The sequence below is a fragment of the Montipora capricornis genome, chromosome 7 (genome assembly GCF_036669925.1).
Source record: "Montipora capricornis isolate CH-2021 chromosome 7, ASM3666992v2, whole genome shotgun sequence".
In the NCBI taxonomy this organism is placed as follows: domain Eukaryota; kingdom Metazoa; phylum Cnidaria; class Anthozoa; order Scleractinia; family Acroporidae; genus Montipora; species Montipora capricornis.
Window position 1 is genome coordinate 20,002,203 of NC_090889.1, and position 17,991 is coordinate 20,020,193.

General features: G+C 39.8%; 1 protein-coding gene across 4 annotated transcripts in view; it reads right to left on the reverse strand.

Moving 5' to 3' along the window:
* LOC138057392 (tetratricopeptide repeat protein 28-like) overlaps positions 1–17,991 on the reverse strand; it is a 75,673-nt gene that overhangs the window by 26,375 nt on the left and 31,307 nt on the right. For all 4 annotated transcript variants that reach the window (XM_068903418.1, XM_068903419.1, XM_068903417.1 and 1 more), the window contains 2 exons: positions 15,896–15,974; positions 15,136–15,263 (listed from right to left, as the gene is read on the reverse strand). The gene's annotated coding sequence lies outside the window, so the exon portion shown is untranslated. The remainder of the gene's footprint in view (positions 1–15,135; positions 15,264–15,895; positions 15,975–17,991) is intronic.

The following is a 17,991-nucleotide window of genomic DNA, read 5'->3' on the forward strand; positions in this document are numbered from 1 at the left end:
TGAGCCCTTATCAAGCTTTGTGATAACAATATCATCCCTCTCTTTAGCCTGCCTTATCGCTCTCAGCATTGCTTTCGGTGGTGCTGGACATGTACGCTCCCTGTAATTAAGCGCAATAGATCGCAGGAGGCACGTATACAAAACATGGTCGTCAGGTCCATGGACCCCTTCATGGACCCGGCCCATGGACTACCCCTGTGGACCACCCTTCATTTTGTACAGTTTCAAGCAGAAAAATCCTTATACGAGAAAGAGAAGTCATCCTGGAACTTATCTGGACAGTTTAAGCAATAATGATCTCTGCGAGGCCGGTGCAATGCTCAACCAACTTAACTATGAAGCCACCCAGTTGGGAACAGGTCATGTTTTGCATACGTCGTCCTCTTTGGGGCCTTGGCATGCCTTTTGTGTCTGGCATGTCTTATGCCACGTTGGTAGGTGTGGACTCAGCCGAGCGGTTGGCTCAGTTGTTGAGCTGTGCGGGAGGTCGCGGGATCAAAACCGGACCAACAACACACAGGGTCTTAAAATAACTGAGGAGAAAATGCTGCCTTTGTAATGACATCTCCGAAAAGGTTCCTGTAACGGCCGAAGAAATATTTGTCATTTGTTTTTTTCTTAATTAACCGCGTAAGGTTGGGCGAGAACATCTTCGTGCGTAGACGAGGATTGCGTGTACATACCCCCGAGAATGTAGCATGTAGCATGTAGGTATATGTGCAAAAGCAGTCTGGCAAAGTTCCCCACAAAGTGTTGTTCATTCACCCTGAAAAGCCACTAGGGGAGTGGTCAACTACATATTAGGAGGTATGTGTCTATCAGACACAAATGTTTAAAACAGTAGCCCATACCTAGGAGCGACGTTTTCAAAGATCACGATTTATTGACGTCATAGCGTCACCGAACGAGAACTGTCTTTGTTTCTTGCGGAAAAGGTAGCCAAAAAATAGATTGGTCCACAAAACTGCCTGGAGTTTGGCTTAATATGGAAGATGTTCGCTCCTAGTCATGGGCTTGCGCTCAAATTGGCCAGATAAGTGCGACAATCACTCTCCCTTTCGTCTAAAGATTTTTCTGCTTGTAACTTTACAAAATAACAGGTGGTCCACAGGGGTAGTCAATGTTTTGTATACGTCCTCGCTTGGGTGCAGCTGCTAATTCTCTTTTACCACTGTCATTAAGTTTCGGTTCTAGTTTCCAATAAGCCGTCTCAAAGGTTGCATGGATTTCTCTCGATAATGTTCGCTGTGGTAGAGTGAAGTTGAACCCCCTACTAAAGACCAGCTTTTGCAAGAAACGCAGCCTGTAGGAAAATATGTTCTTAATGTGCTCATCGATGTTAGTGTCAGTAGTTGGAAGTCTTGAGATCTTTCTAGTATGAACACTCATCTTCTCTTGATACTAGAGTTGATAATGTAATTTGACCACCGTAAAGAGATTGACGTTTCGAGCGTCAGCCCTTCGTCAGAGCGAATTGAGGAATTATGGGAACTGTGTTTAGTTTAGTTAAATGAAAAGCGTTCAATGATCAAGAAAATGGCCGCTAAAATAATTTTACATTAAATGACTCGGCGTAAGGGTTTCATTTTCTTGGAAAGGCGCATACTGAACAAAGGTTCCTTAAAAACTGGAATACACTACAAAAGTACACTACACTTTACTGTGGCGACATGAAAAAAAAAAAAAAAAGAGAAGATTGTAACTACCTACTAAGAATTGGCCGCGAGGCATAGGGTCTCGAAACTTTTAGGTGTTGAAGGAACGGACGGTCGTTTTTCACTTCGGTCTGTGAACTGGTCTCGTCCACCCGGGTAATTTTTGCCCAAATTACAACGGCATGCGCTAAAGGGTCTCCCCGAAGTAAACTGAAATCTCCGATGAATCCGATATTTTGGGAAAACGGCTAGCCTCTAGAGTTTCACAAACATTTTCAAAAAAGCACTATTTCATTCGATTCGTAAGTGCGTTTCTTGAGAACAAACATACCTTATTCCTGGCATTGTATCTTCATAAGGATGAACTTTCAAAGCATAAGATTGTACTATCACTTCGTTATTTGCCACTTCGAAACATGTTTGAGGCCAGCCTTTCAGAATAAAGGGTCGCAGTTTCAGAAATCGAGATTTTTGAGAAACGCACGAGTGAACGCTTTGGGTAAACGCATTCTGTTATGCGGGTTGTTTCTCGGCATAATATTATGGTAATATGTACCATTTGTAGGCGTGAAACAAGCCTCAGAATAGATAACAAAGAACAAAAAACTAATTTATTCTACCGTGTCCTGGCTCTTTCACAATGCACAATTAAACGCAAACGTATTTCAAATTCCTTTAACGTAAATCTACCGCACTTGCTTTTACTCTGAAAAAGAAACGTCATTTCCCATAAAATTTGAAATCGTGACTGCATATTTGCTGAACTTCGCTAAGACGTCGTGACGATTTTAAAAGTCAACTGCGAGAGTGGAAAGTTTGTGAAGGTAGATGGAATTCAATGAAAAGTGACTAAGAAGTTGCAAGTACACGATTGGTTTCTGTCAGTCGACTTGGGCTGGTTTAACTAACCGTTGCAGTAAACAAGGAGAGACTACAACATCGTCTAACCGTGACAACGAAAACACTTATTCATGCTTTTCAATGGCCTGTCAGTCTGGTGAGTGAAGCGTTCTTTAGCTATATTAGATTCCTTTGCACTTTACGCTCCAGAAACCTCATATCTTCTTCTACTTATTCAAAACAAAGATCATCATTATCAGACGTTTTTCTATCTGCAATGAGCGACAAAAGTAGTTGAGACACTCTTAGGAAAAGACGCTTTTAAATACTTAGGCATTTGTTCTATTTTATTTGCATCTAGCGTTAATTCTCTGATACCCCCGGCCCCCCAATTCAATGTTGTGTAGGCGCTGTGGTCTGTGCAGTCGAAGAAATAGAAAAATCAACATTGTTTTGGGGGAAAGAGGGAGGAAATGTATCCAAGACGCAGAAAATCGAATTTTACTGCCAAGTGTCTCAACACTTTTGTCGCTCATTGTCTGAAACAGGAAACTTGTTTTTCTTTACAATAACCGGTGTAGTACTTAATTGAGATTCCTGCCATCGCTTTATTCCAGGATTTGGGTTCTTCTCATGGGAAAATTATGGCACGCTTACTCATCAGTACAAAAATTTAAGGAAATTATCACCTTTTTTGGAAGTGAAATCTTGCGTGACATTCGTGCGTGACATCGCCAATTTAGGGTGTTGGTCATCTCCACCTTATTTCTCTCCGAAAAAGGAATGAAATAATAAAGTAATTGCTGAAATACAAACTACTGGTGGTACTCCCAAAGCAGGCTATCTTGGAGTAATTCAAACGACCGCTGTACAGGAAAATCCACGGGTAACCACGGGTAACCATGAACTGACTAAATCAATATTAATAGTATCCTTTTTACCATCATTTGGTTACCGTGGTTACTCGTGGTTACCGGTGAAAAAACTACATTTATCTGCATTAAATAATCGTTATTACAGGCTGAACTGAAAAAGGAAGCAAAAACTTTGTACAATAGAAACTAAAATGAGACACTATGTTATAAAAGTAACTTTTGGGCTAAGAAGGCACGTTTTTATTGGTTTAGCGACAGTTGACCGTGTGTAATGACATCATTTTTACATCACACTTGCGTGGTAGAAGCATTCCGTTAACAGCATTCTGCTCAGCGGAAGAAAATTACATAAGATCACTTGTTTCATCACGCTTTTGAACTTCATGTCATGACTTCTCAATGGTAAAGCGTTAAATATAGAATAAATTAATTAACTTTTCCACATAAATGGTTTACCAATGGGAAACCGTTGGAAATTCGCCGAGTAAAAGTGTAAAAAGCACTAAAACCATTGGTTGATATAAAATTTGATGTGCTCAGTACAATGCCCTTATCAAAATGATAGGTACATATTGCTGTGACGTCATTATGAGGCCATTTGTAATGGTAAAGTATTGTATTGAGATCAGACATGGAGAGATTTTTGCCAAAGAACGATACAATTTCTGTTTTTTCGTCAAAATATGACAAGTGAATAGAGAAACACTTGTAGCCATGATGGCATAGTGAAAATTGCGATGAATGAAAGTGAGGTAGACACTCTTTGAACGTTTTAAAAGTGAAAAAGTGCAATAAGCACCACCTTGAGGGCTAAATATGGATCCATTTATTAATGGCATACACCAGGTTTCGTCTTAGTATCGGAATTTCGGTGAGAAATAAAAACACTTGTCAGTTTTTCTTTAGTCAGGAATCACTCTTAACCACGCATTTAGTCGCCTTTGTAAAAATAAACTTGCTAGAGCTTGGATATATAAAAGAAATCACCACAATTTGCTTAAATAGCCTCCAAACAATGAGCGACAAAATTAGTTGAGACACTTAGGAAAAGACGCTTTTCGATACTTAGGCATTTGTTCTATTTTATTTGCATTTAGCGTTAATTCTCTGATACCCCTGGCCCGACACAGAAAGGGGGAGGGAATGTATCCAAGACGCAGAAAATCGAATTTTACTGCCAAGTGTCTCAACACTTTTGTCGCTCATTGTAGCTCACGGCATTGTGTGGAGTAGGTAATCAATAACTAACCGGACCAATGTTTGCTTTCAAAGAAAGTTAAAATACTATTAGCCAACATAGACACCGAAATCACGAAAGACTTGAATTTCTAATAATGTTGACATTCATTCAGGCCTCATTTGACCGTCAACTGGGTTGCCAGTATGGCAATTCCAGTCGCAAACTTTCTCCGTTTTTTACATTTTTTTCCGTGTCGGTAAAAGTCTTGCCTGTCTCTCCCCTGCTAAGTGGTGTCTTTGTGCATAGAGTCTTCTGTGCGTATTTTGTTAGGTTTGAGGGGGTTGGGGTAATGCGCAGATTTCTCTGGAGCACACAGGAGAAGATTTAATTAACCTGCAATGGCGTCGAAAGTCATTGTAACGCGAATGGCGTTTTAGTGCATCTTTAAACAAAATATACCCTTATGGAGCTCAAGAATGGAACGTCAATTGGGTAACTGGACTGCGACAACAATCTTTCGCCTGTCGAGCCGAGTGTGGTGTTATGTACTACACTAAAACCAAATGGAAAATTCTCTGGTAACTTATGGGTTCAACAAAGACAGAGAAGGAATCGAACACCTTAAGTGGACTTGTGATCTCTGTTGTCTGGCTATTTGTATTTAATTGTACTCAACTCTGCAGTCTTCCGGTAACAATTGGAAATTTCACTAATTCTTGTTTCCTTTCAGTGGCGTCGAAAGTCATTGTAACGCGAATGGCGTTTTAGTGGATCTTTAAACAAAATATATCCTAATGGAGCTCAAGAATGGAACGTCAATTGGATGAACAAGACAGGCGAATATCTGGAATCGACGAGTAATGGTCTTTTTCGCCGTTGGATATCAAGTGAGCTTTGTTTCAAATATTTTTACTAACTTGGTATTATATACAACACTGAAATCAAAAAGCAATTTTTTTTATGGATTTAACAAACAATGAGGGAATCGAACGCCTTGAATGCATCACAGTGTTTACTGAAGTCGCATCTAAGTTGCTTGGCAATTTACAATTATTTTGTACAACTCTGCAAAGGTAAAAAACGATTGGAAATGTGACAGTGAAGAATTACTTGTTGAAAGCTTGTTGTCTCTTTTGTGCGTCATTATTTACTGCCAAAGTTCTTTCGAAAAGGGTTTGATGTGAACTATCAGAAATTTCTTTAACTGCATATGCTTTGTGACACGGATTCTGTGTCTTGTTTGAACGCACGCAATTGAAATAGGAAGGTTTTTTGCCTCTAATAAATGTTGTTTGTTTCAATATTTTTTCGCTGCAAAAGGTTTTTGTGAGATTTCCAGCCTTTGTAAATCTAAATTTCATGTTGTGTAATTTTCGAGCTTAACAAATTTGCATACGCGGGATGAAATTGGATACGGGAGGATTTTTGTGGTAGTGCACTGTAAGCAGCGCGTGCACAAGTCACGAAACTAAACTGGTCTGTTGGAAGCGTGCTTTCAAGAGCTTAAACAAATTGAGCCCCAAAATCAGCAAAAAAAGTGTGACGCTGATGAATAATAAAGTAGCTGCTATTTCCAAAACGATGGAGAGTAACGTTTTGATTTTGCAGAAACAATGGTCAATCTCAAGAGTTGGGCGATTGTGATCTTTGTGTTGAATTCGCACATTTCTTGTTAAACTTTATAACACTTGAAAGAAAAAGAAAACTAACAAAAACAAAAAGCCGGTATCTTGCCATCATTTGACACAAATGCTTCACTGTTTCGCGAGTAAACACGCCGCCCGCTGAAATCGATGTCCCGATTTACTTGTGCAGCCAAAAGTACAATAAAAAAATTGAACGTAGCAAAACTCTCGCAAATTGTTTTTCGCTGATGGCAAAATATTTTATTCTCAATCGACCGTTCTGAAAACTTCCTTCTGCTATTCCTAAAATCTGTGTATCAATATTTATTCACTTTTGTATCAATATTTCTTTTGCATAAAGCAAGCTAACAAAATCTATACCTTGCTTAGTTCGCATTTTTGAGCGTTAAACTAGGCTTTTCGGTTCTATGCTCCTGTTACAAAGTGGTATATTTTTAGGTCACCCAGCTAGATACTAACCCCGCCGGAGTGGGATTAATTTTGGTGAAATTTAGTATTACAACGCTGTCACACGCTCAGAGTGCACGCTTAAACTTGTGGTGAAAAGAAGTTGTGAGGGAACTTGAAAATGATCAACATGTCAGCCTAGAAGCCAATTTTTCTCGATTCCTTTTATTTTCTTCAATTTTTTTTTTTACTTTAGTACTTTTGCTAGTAACCACATGTCTTCTCAGGGGGCTTTTTACCTAAGACTTCTACCATGGCATTACAATGATATACAACACCAAAGCAATGTCGTGTACTATTAGAGCTACATACTACGCAAAGACAACTTGAATCTCCTGGACGACAAAACGCAGCTCAGTTGACAATATGGAATAAAACGCTGTGTTACTGCACTACCACACGTGCGCAATGCTTGCCTATGTTTTCTAAAGAGGACAGGTATTTTTTCTTTCTGAAAAATGATTAACGGCCTGGTGTCCAGGTTTGTAACCTCTGAAAGAAGATCTGTTTCGTCGTATGAACGTGAGAGTCAAAGGGCCTCTGCTGGCACGACTTCTGGGTGACCCCTTAATTGGTCTCAATGACCCCCGACTTGAAAAAAATGCCTGGAACGCTGCAATTCAATACCACCCAACTCAGTCCCTTCTGTTTTTGAGTAACACGTACCACAGGCGACCCAGTGTAATCTCATGTAGCGTCTAGTTATTAAAAAATTGTGTACGTGACCGGAAACGAGTTTTAGTTTTTGTTGCATATAATATCCGGTTATCGTATAGCCAGCGAACGCTGATGTATTTCCGGCGGTCGTTTCTCTCCCACGAAAAATAGCGTCTGCGAAACCGAGCTGCAAAACGAATTCTGTGACAGGGCTCGAGACTAGCGGTAGCCAACTAGCCACAGGCTAGTAAAATTTCAGTTTAGGCTAGCAGATTTTGAGCTTTCAAAAGCCAATGGGGCTAGTAACTATTGTGAAGCCAATGGGGTTCTGGATAAAAACAAAAATAACAATTATTTCGTATAAATGGGGCAGAAGGAGAGAATAGAAACTAACAAAAACAGAAACTGTGAGCGGATTCTATGGAATTTACTGCCTTAGAAAATGATAAGTTGAAAAAAAAAAAAACCGAAGAGGCAAACGCGGATTACAGTTTCCCTGCCCCACGTTACGAACGATTAATCACGCGTGAAATCATGCGGAACTTCTTGGCTGCTGTTAAACCCTAGTTTCCATATGCGCGTGACTCCGTCGCAAACAATCACAAGCACCTTCCGATAACTTGATCACAAACAGTTTGCGTAAATGGAAACACCTTTTACGTTCATCTCAGACCAATTGTCGATGATCGCAAACAAGACGCAAGAGATAGAAAATTATTTATCGTTAAGTGTTGTTCGCGACGAGTAGCAACGCAAAAGCGAGGAAACAAAGATATGGAAACACAATCATAAACTGTTTCTGATTGATTGCGATCAGTCGACGATAACGTTTATACACGTGATATGTTTTGACGAATAGTAATGAAAGTGGCGTCCGAGTACGATTGTGGTAATGAGGATACTCCTCAAAACAGTGTGAGTTAAATGAATATCATATTAAGGTCACGCCAAATGTACTTGAAGCAAAGTTCTCGATCACGAAGAGCCAGTTCCTGTACTAGAACTTGATACTGGCTATGCTGCAGCCATTGCTGCTCCTCGAAAATGTATCAGACCCAAAATCGTTGAGTCTCTTGACAATTCCCCTCTGCCTTCTTCTTGGCAACAACTCCGTTGTTACGAGTAGATATGGAAACAGATCACGTACTTGTTTAGAAGTTGAATCCATAATTTGTTTCAAATTACAAAAAAAGAAAGATAATATGGAGCGACTTGTTTACTAGGAATGGTGAATCTCACATTGAAAGAGAGAAAACTTGCTTGTGAGCACAGTGATTGATTCCGAAAAACCATTCAAGCACAAAATGCAAGGATTGCTGTTGAAACTATTAAAAAGAAATCTTATATGAGCCAATTCTGTCCTTCCGAATTTCCTTTTTATCCAATGTAAGATATTATTTTCCTTCATTCCGCTGCTTTTGTGCTTCCTGCGTATAATGGCGCTTTCACGTTTAAATTTCAATCGCAAATAGCTCAACTTATAATCAAAGGAACAGCCTTTCCACAGACCTCCAAACTAGCAGTTCAGTTTTATGTAGGGTCTATTTCTTAATTTACTTTATTGCGCATTTTCCATACTCCAGTGCATTTGTGAGTTGCGAAGATATGGCAACGGTTCCGTGAAAATTGGCCTGAAGGCCGCGAAAACTTGGCCTTTGTGAGAAAAATACGGAAAACCGTACACTCCAGCTTATTTGCGCCGCTGTTGCGAGGATGGATATGAGAATATGGAATATTTACTAAAAGCGCGGGTTGTGTTTGCAAATATGAAAATTTTTCGTGATAGTTTTCAGCTAGTGAGCTGAAAAGTTAGTCTCGAGTCCTGTGTGACGTAACTACTTTTGTTATTTTTGGCCAATCACGTTGCATGAGAGAACAGAGAGTCGGGTGATCTCCGCGCTTCCTGTCATCGTTGTCACTAGCGAACCTTTGAAACGAAGAACTATAAGTGAAACGCCAAAGAATTAACATTCCCTGCGGTGGCGAATGTTGCATTCTTTGACGGAAAAAATGTTTGGTTGCAAAGAAGATAAATGTGTTTGGTAAGAGTGTTTGGACATCTCTTCTTCGATACTTCGAGCCGATTTATGTGGGCTAACTGCCGCACGAAATGCTATTATCGACCCCTACGATACGAGAAAGCCGTATGTAAAGTGACGAGCTTGAGGACTAACTAAAAAGACACTTTGACGATGACATTACTCTTCGAGTTAAGAAGTCTGAGGCAGGCCCCATCCTATCACGTGCGAGTGCGGACTTAACGCAAATCTCATTATAGCATGTGAACAATTAAGTGCGCGATAGTTACACTTTAAGCTTCACAAAAAGCACACAATACACATTGAAATTCCGAAAGCCAACCCCTCATACTTGGCTATCTGACGGAAAACGACAGCGCTATTCCATCAAAAACGCTATCAGTCCACTAATGCTGTAAACAGAACATTTTAGCCGCGAGGAGAAACACAGCATCAAGATGTGTACAAACGTATCGAATATGCTACATGATCACTTCTCACCAGTGACAAACCAACCAATTCGCCCTTGTCACACGGCGGCCATATTGTCCCGGGAGACCAAAAAAGCTTTGTTTTACCACGCCAAGCCTCACCCCCATGGTTTCCACTGCGAGGCTTGGCGTGGTAAAACAAAGCTTTTTTGGTCTCCCGGGACAAAATGGCCGCCGTGTGACAAAGGCGAATAGGCCATTTCCGAGTTCATGTCTACCTCTTCTTCAAAGCGAGTCTATGTGCTAAGTCTTTGTTGTGAAAATTAGTTTTCATTCATGTGTTACCGTCACAAAAACCTCGCACTTAGACTCGCTTTGAAGAGGAGGCAGACATGAACTCGGAAATGACCTATTAAAATGCAGAATTTTCGATCCGCCATTTGAGCATAACAACTTAAATAACATGCCATTTGCCTGAGTGATACCGAACACTGGTCTCTATCGCTCTCCTTTATCGGCAACTGACGAGATCCCGAAGGATCGAAACCGTGATCTTGCCTAAAAAAACGCGGACATAAGCCTTCTTACTGAAAACGGACCTCTAACAGTCCCAATAACCTCCAAAGACGAAGATGCCCAAATGGAGATTGAAGCATTATTGCTTTCAGACCATCGCGACTCATGATACAAACGTTTTCAAAGGCGAACGATTCGGAAAGAAATCTCAAGTTGCCACCCTTTAGGGGTAAACAAAAAAGGCTTCATCAAGGGCCAAACACTTAGACCTCTCCGTACAAACTCCTCTGAAAAGAAATTCAAAACTAAAACCTCGCATTTTAGAGAAAGCCTTATTGAACGAGGATAACCAGAAAGCCTGATTATGGCTACACTCTCAGACGTCAAAATTGAGAACAGGAAACAAGCCCTCCTACAGAAATGCAAAGAACATAAGCGAATCTTGTCTTTTCTTCACACAATACCGTCCAAATCTTAAACAAATACTCATGCAAAAATTGCATTTAATCCAGCAACAACCGCTACTTAGTCAAATATTTCAAGATCCCCCGATCGTTTCGTACAAAAGGGGCAGATCCTTAAAAGACATAGTCGTTCGAGCCAAACTCTAAGCAGGCCAAAACCGTCCTTAAACACGTGGATTGGAGTTGTGTAGGCCTGTCACCCCCATTGTTATCGCGTGTTCCCTGTGTGTTAGTTCTGGTGATTTATGAGCCTAATTCTGATTGGCTAAGAATTTTACGTCACAGAAATCGTTTTACAGCTCGGTTTCGCAGACGTTATTTTTTATTTTTTTTTTTTACCATCGTAGAAACATGTAAGAGCAGGTCTCTGAGAAAGTCAAGCAAAGTTGGAAATGGAAATCTTAAACTCCTCCTTCATTTTTTGTGTGGAGATATGTTGCCTGGGAGCCACAAGCCCATGTTTTGACCCTCAAAATGGGTAACATATGTGTGTCTACCTCTCGCATACATGTGAGTCAGTTGTAATGAAATTCCACCAGAGAGGAGACCTATGCCTCTAATTACTAAAGGATGTTTCAAAACTGCTTTGACTTTTTTGAACAAGGAAAAATGTTGGCTTTACTATGTTAGGTGTCGGCAAGAGATCATGATCTCTTGGTGTCGGTCATTTCGGAAAATGACAAAAACGAGCGCATCTTTTTTCGCATTTTCTCCCAAAGTATTCTTTTTTCCGCAACTGAATTTGTTACAGAGATTATGCGGTTATTATGGTTCTTAAATATTAGAAAACTACCTTGGGGAAAGTCATATTTTAACAACACGTGATAAACGAATTTGATGGAAATTGTAGAAAAATTAAAATTACGTCATTTTTACACTTAAATTTTTTCGCTCTCAAAATGTTCTAAAGCAAGCGGTCAAACTCTAAATGTATTTATTATTATCTTGTCTGTAAGCTGAATATGACTGTTGAGGTTTTAAATTGGTGACTACGATGAAAAAGAAATTAACGTTAACATATCGCGTAATTCCTTGCATTTTTTAACACTTAAGCTGTGGCATCTTCGCTCCCTTTTTCGTGACCAAATCGATGGATTTCCCTTGCAGTCAAGTCAAATTAACATTCTCTTCCATCCAACATCACCTCAAGAAAAGTAAAACCATAGGTAATGATGAATTTGTCCGCATCCAGTTGACTTAACAGAACACTATTGACAAGAATAAAAGCTTGAGAGTCTCTTCCGAAATAAAGTTTATCCAGCGAGTTACATGAATGTACTACTTTCACCATGCCAAGTAAACGTATGCCTATGACCATCCCGAATAACGTATTTGGCTAAAATCGAGGGGAGATTTGTAATATGTCGATGAAAAGCCGAGAAGATTCTTCGCGGGACGGAAATGAGTGGGGACAGACTGCTGACCGGAACCCACCAACGCCGAAATAAAATTAAAGTAGTAGAGCTAAAAATAAAAAAAATAAAAAGAAAATATTAAATGGGTATGATGAAACAACTGTCGGGATAAAAATGTAGCGACATTAGTTTAGTTATACCTTGTCTTTTCGCTACATTGATTGTGATTGTGGCTTTATTAACTAATGCCTTTATATTGCTATTAAATCGTTTGAAATAGAATAGCAGACATGAATGCACACAATGTACAGATTATTATTCCTAAATCACTTTTTGCCCAAAGGGGAGGGTTATGTTTCCAAATGTGCTGTCGGAAGTAGAGTAGGAATGTCAAAGTTACAAAATCTGATTTGCGTAACATGCTCATCATAGCTCAGCTCGGTTGAGACGACATTTTCTGAAAAAAAAAAAAGAACGTTTTCACAAAAAAGTTGCGTTTTCAGACTGAAACGAACGTTTTGCACAAATTTCTACTGTTAGTTAGATTTTAACCAAATAATAATCTTAAAACGATTATCCATTTACGGTTTTTGCTTAAAATGGAAAGTGGTTGGCTTCCAAACTTGAAAGCCCTGGGAGGTTCAGGAATGCAGGGGAAGCGTTGTAAAACTAAGTGAATGTGACAGGGGGTGCTTTCCATAATGCCTGACCATCAGTTCCGAGACCAGTGGAACTAACCAAGGAAAAATGAAACATTTTTCATCAAAAGTCAATTTCCAACCGGACCGAAGCGTTCCATTTACGTTAGTTTCGACCAAAATGTCGGTTGCATCACAGTGAAATGCGACTGGAAAAGAGAATTTCTGTAAATGGAACGCACGTTTCAGTCAGACCGGATCGACCGGTCTAAGAGGGCCACCTCCAGAGGTGGTCCCAAGTATTCCAGTCGGAGCGAACCGAAACGGACCTTTCCATTTGACCTCAGTCCGAAATTTCCGGAAATTTTGGCTCAATGGAAAGCACCCAGGGATATCACAAATCACTTGCAAACCGATGGACTATGCAAGAACCGGGCAAAACACCTTATTCACGATGGCCGCCATGTTGGAATTGCTATTATCATGCAAATTAGCTACACACTTCTAGAGGGGGCAAACAACACAAGTTCGAGAGGTTATAACGAACATTTTAGCCAGACAGATGATATGTTTCATGTTCATTGAAGGTTTATCACCTAAGCAGTAAAATAGAATGATTACACAAGTTACTTCGATGTTTTTTTTTAGTGAAAAACGAGCAGATAGCGAAGTAGAAAGTCAAACTGTCAAAAGCAATCAAAAGATATAAAATTATTATAAAAGGTAGTTAATTCTAAATACTAAAATAGACTTTTAGCAATGTTATTTCAATATTTCGACGAGCCGATTTTCCACAATTTACCTTTTTTCCAATGTTTGCCCCCCAGCATAACACATGGCTAATTTGCATGACAATTTGAAAACCAACATGGCGGCTGTCGTGAATAAGGCCTATTTGCGTGCCAAGTGTCAAATTCTCTAGTGAATAACAATTGCGCTGTTGTTGTTGCGGTAAGGAACACTAATTATTTCATATGCTATTGTTTATTTCTCCTTCCATCCTCAGGTAGGAAATCCATGCTTACGGTTGAGTCTGTCGTTCCATGTCCGGTCTACGCGCGCGTCTGCGTGACAAACCTCAAGACTTCTCCACCAACGCTTTAAACCGTTCAATTTTAGCCCAAGGCTTTGTTCTTGATGGTCAGAGGCTTGTATTTTCTTAGTGAGTTAATCGTGATTGATTCATTTTATTTTCTCGTTGGACCACATAGATGGATTTCAGTGCACCACAATGTCACGAGTGTTTTAATATCGAATATATTCGTGATGTGTATGCGGCTTGAATGCACCATTATCTGTATCTGTTGTTTAACACACCTGTAACGTCCCACAGCCGTTGTTTTCGATGGGAGAGGACCGATGTTCAGAGCCTGTGCTAAATTTGGTCTAGAAAATGGAACAAACGAAGGGGAAACGGAAGCGATTAAAATGTACAAATTACGAAAACTTATACTATAAAATATTATAAGTTTTTGTAATTACAAAAACTTGCATGGTAGCCTTTTCCTTCAGTTGAATATTATCAAACTAAACGGATCTAAAGCTTCATAAATCGACGGCACTTAACAGATAGGAAACTTAAAATACTGTCGGAGCTTAAACACTATCTCTAAACCATTTTGGAGCTATCCACAATTTAAGTCTGAACTTGGTCAATTTTCAACATATTTATTTATCACCTGTGTCCAAACTAGTTTTCCAATATTTAAGGACTATAATAACTGTAATAGCTCTACTGCAAACGTGGTGACCGGGAAAAGAACACTTTGCTAGAAAATGGGAAAAAGGTTATGCTCGGTTTTGCGGTTTTGCAAAATGGCCGACAGGTAACATAATACAGCAAGTATTTTCTCCTTGTTCCTAGAAGTCAAAATACTTTCACAGCATCCTTTAGTAATTAGAAGCATTGCCCTGCTGTCTGGTGGAATCTTATTAGAATTGGTTCACATCTATCCGAGAAGTGAACACGTATTTGTTAACTATTTTACAGTAAAATTCCTGCTCAAAGGCTGTCATGATCAATGGCGGTTACCATGGCAACGATACATCAGCTGGCCCTAATATGGCTGTTTTCGTTCATCCATCCAGACAACCTACACCCACACAGAAAATGAAGGGGATTTTTAAAATGTTGATTTCCAACTTTGCTTGACTTTCTCAGAGAACTGCTCGTAAAGCGTCCGTTTACTGGTTTTGATTGGAATCAATGCACTTAACAACAGTTTTAAAAGTGGAAAACTATTTAACGATCGCATTTAACCCTATGGTTGGGAAAGAGAAATTCGGACTTCGGACTACGGAATTGAACTTGATATTGAGCAAGGTATTGTAACATAAAAACAAACACTGAAATATTGTGAACTTAAAATCAAATCGGGCCTCAAAGTAAGGGCTACAGGTAACCGTTACTTACCCAGTACAGAGACACGTATGGAAAAGCAGGAATCCGGAATATGCAGATAACATCTCCATGATGTTGATGGATGAAATTAAGGAATGATCTTTGAAGTTACATGTTGAGCAACTGCCCTGTAAGAAAACCTGGAAGAAAATTGGCGCATTCAGTGGGATTCACACACATGACCTCAGAGATACTAGAATTATACTCCTCCAATATTGTATTTGAAGGAGCCATATCTCTTCAGAGCAAAACAAACCAAAGACGTAAAGAAGTAATAATACTTGTAACTGCATTTGGGGCAAATGATACTTTGAACAACTTTGATATTAAGGTCCATAGGAAAGCAACACCTCTCTTCGTGCTGCCTGTTTCCTAAGACGAATCGAATAAGGAAGGATGGCCAAAAGTGCCAGTCACAGGACCCCAAGCTGGGTGGAGAGTTTCACGCACTCCACTTGGTGCTTGTTTCACTTTCGCGTTCCAAAGACCCACATAGCCGTGATCATCAAGCAATCCCAGGTATGCGCTATTCAAACTAACGGGTCATTTCACACAGGTACAGTAGTCAACTTTGTTGAATACAGGCTGAATGCAGTTCAGCAGGTTGCTGTATCGTGACTGTTAGGATGTTACGGGCACCATAACCGGGTCGCTGTCTGAGATTTCATGGCTGGTGTCAGAGGACCGTCCGTGTTCAAGCTGGGGTTTCTTACATGTAGTTTCATTTACAATGCTAATGCTGCACAATTAAAATGCCTGATGACTAACATACCATTGGCTTGAGCTTCCTGTGCGATGAAGATGTTGCTTTCAGTGCAGCGTAGGATAAAAAGACCGTTTTTAAAAATCTCCTAGGATCAAATTAAGAACGAAACTAATCACGAGCAGAATCAGGGAACATGTAACAAAAGGAGTCGTTTAAAAAATCTAAAGAATCTGCAGCTAATATCTGTATGATGTTTATGGATAAATTAAGGAATGATCTTTGAAGTTACGTATTGAGCAACTGCCCTATGAGAACCCTGGAAAAAAAATTAGGGCACTCAGTGGAATTCACCGTCACCCGTGACCTCAGAGATACTAGAGCTATACTTCCTCCAATATTGAATTTAAAGGAGCCATATCTCTTAAGAGCAGGACAAACGAATGTTGAAATGAAGTTGATAATGCAGGCAGAACTTAAGACGTCAGCCAAACTCCTTGATTGAAAAACAACACGCTCTTTGACTTTATGGGAGTCAAACCAAAGCACATTGGTAGCAGGAAAGAGTTTCACAAACTAAGCCGTTCCTGCAATTTTTTTTGAAAGACGGGTTCGGTTTTAAAAAGAACAAAATTTGAGCATTTTACTCAAACAGATTCAAAAGGACTCATTCCATACAATGCTCCCGTACAATTATTACAATGCCTGATGAGATGTTTATGGATCAGTTACATGTTGAGAAACTGCCATGTGAGAAGCCTGAAAAAAATTTAGGCCACTCAGTGGGATTCACACCCATGACCTCTCAGATACTAGTTAAGAACTATACAACTCCAATATTGACATTGAAGGAGCCGTATCCCTTAAGAGCAGGACAAACCAATGTGGAAATGATAAACTTGGAAATGCGGGCAGAAATTAGAATGTCAGCCAAACTCCTTGATTGAAAAACAACACACTCTTTGACTCTATGGGAATCAAACCCAAGCAAATTGGTAGCAGGCAAGAATTTTACAAACTGCACCGTTCCTGCAAATTTTCTGGAAAAGATGGGTTTGGTTTCGAAAGCAACAGACTTTAACTGTGCATCAATTGCCACTTTGTAGTGACATTATAAGCGACTGCTACTAGCGACACAGCGTAAATGAGCATGGACTTTGATAATGATCAGCCTGGTGAGACATGTAACTGGATCTCTTGTTGCCAATACGGTACATAATCTGATCATTACCGAGCGGTACTACACACTGCAGGCATCACTATCAGCCAAAACGTTTGTATGGACAACATGCGAAGCGTGTGTTCATCAATAAAAGAATCACATCACGATAACATTAGTGACTTGTGTGCACATCAGTAACAGAATTAATTATGGAAAAGAAATACTCTTTGAGTCAGTGTACCCTTTAGTTTGTAATTATCAGAGAGATATGTAGAAATGCCTATCAAATCAAATTTAATTAACAGTTACCTCTATTAAGGAGAGGAGTATTATGTGAAACCTTCAGTCAGCGTTTAGTTATAGTTATATGACATAAAACAGCGTGAAAAAACTGCCAAAGTTAGGGAAAAAAAATTGAGTCATGTTCCTGTGGCTTGTTGTGGGAAATGCAAGAGACCCCTGACTCACAACGATTGAAATTAAAGTTGGATATTAAGGTCAGTGTGAAAGCAAAACCTCTCTTCATACCACCAGTTTCATAAAACAAATATCGAGTAAGGATAGATGGCCAAATGATGCCAGTCACGTGATCCCAAGGTGGATGGAGAGTTTAGCGCACTCCACTTGGTGCTTGTCTCACTTTCGTGCTTCCCGAAGCCCACATAGCCGTGATCAACCAATCCCTGGTCATACTCCATACAATCACACAAAGTAGTCAACTTTGTTGAATACAGGCTGAATTCAGTTCAGCAGCTCTCTGTATTGTGACTGTTAGGATGTTTACAGGAACCATAACCGGGTCGCTGTCTGAGATTTCATGGCTGGTGTCAGAGGACCGTCTGTGTTCAAGCTGGGATCACTCAGATTTAGCTTCAGTTACAATGCCACTAAATCAAAACGCGTGATAACATACCAAGGGATTAAGATTCTCGAGTGATGGAGGTGTTTAACAACCAAACATCTTCCGGATAAGAAAAGAACTTCCAAAATCTTTCATGAAGCG